Genomic DNA, 1,022 nt, shown 5'->3' with positions numbered 1-1,022 from the left:
TACGGGAAGCAATGAAAAAAGCGTGTGGAAGAAGAGACCCCCACAGTGTTGGACCTTGTCGTGGTTGTGGGGCTTGAGTGGTTCCGTGATCAAAAGGCTACGGGGAAACAAGTACCATTTTTACACCAAAATTCAAATTCAAATTAATTCCCGTTAATTCAAATTAATTCACGTAAATTCAAATTAATTCACTTTAATTTAAATGAATTCGCGTTAATTCAAATTAATTTACGTTAATTCACATGAATTCAAATTAAAACACATTAATTCACGTTAATTCAAATTAATTCAAAGGGGTGTAATGTACACCAAAAATTCAAAGTTGTTTCCCCCTAGTCAAAAGGCGTGTAACGGCAGGCGCTCCAACCCGCGTATGACGCCCTCTGTTTTCTGCTGCCCTTTAGAAGCTATTCTTCTAGTAACACATCTGGATAGAGCCTTTGTTGGGCTCCGTGGTAGGTGAGGAGCTAAAAGGGAGAATTTACACTCTTCTGACATGGAGACTGATCAAAATGATAAACCAGAGGGAGCGTGCTAGGATACCCCTGACCCTATGTTACCGGTCACCGGGTTTCCACAACACACTAAACCACGCAAGCGCATCTCCGGCGCTGAGCAGAAAATGAGAAAGAAGGCCAGACTGGCCCAAATGGTCAAACGGCTCCAAACCTCCCGTGACCCAACCCTGACCCAGAGGCAGATTCCTAGAATCGGGCAAACGGGTAGGCGGAAAAAAAACTCGAGCGCGATCTAATAAGGATATCGTGCGAGTGGTGAGTGGTTGAAGGTGGTTGCCAACCAACCTTCCACAATGGTGTGAGAAGACTGCCTTTCTAGGCTCCGCAAGGCTGCCGTCTAAGTCCCAGGGGAACCTGGGAGCTGTCCAAAAGGGTTATTCGCAATCCTAAGATCAGAGGTCAATCCCATGGAAAATGTCTGGGCGGTTGTCAGTGAGATGGTAAATGTGGCGAGGGTAGCCTGGGGGTGAAATCGTTCTAATCACCAGGATTAGACGGCATAAT

Source organism: Photinus pyralis, unplaced genomic scaffold, assembly GCF_008802855.1.
Source record: "Photinus pyralis isolate 1611_PpyrPB1 unplaced genomic scaffold, Ppyr1.3 Ppyr1.4_LG1, whole genome shotgun sequence".
In the NCBI taxonomy this organism is placed as follows: Eukaryota; Metazoa; Arthropoda; class Insecta; order Coleoptera; family Lampyridae; genus Photinus; species Photinus pyralis.
The sequence above is the reverse complement of the archived record's forward strand: the minus strand, read 5'-3'. Positions refer to the sequence as shown.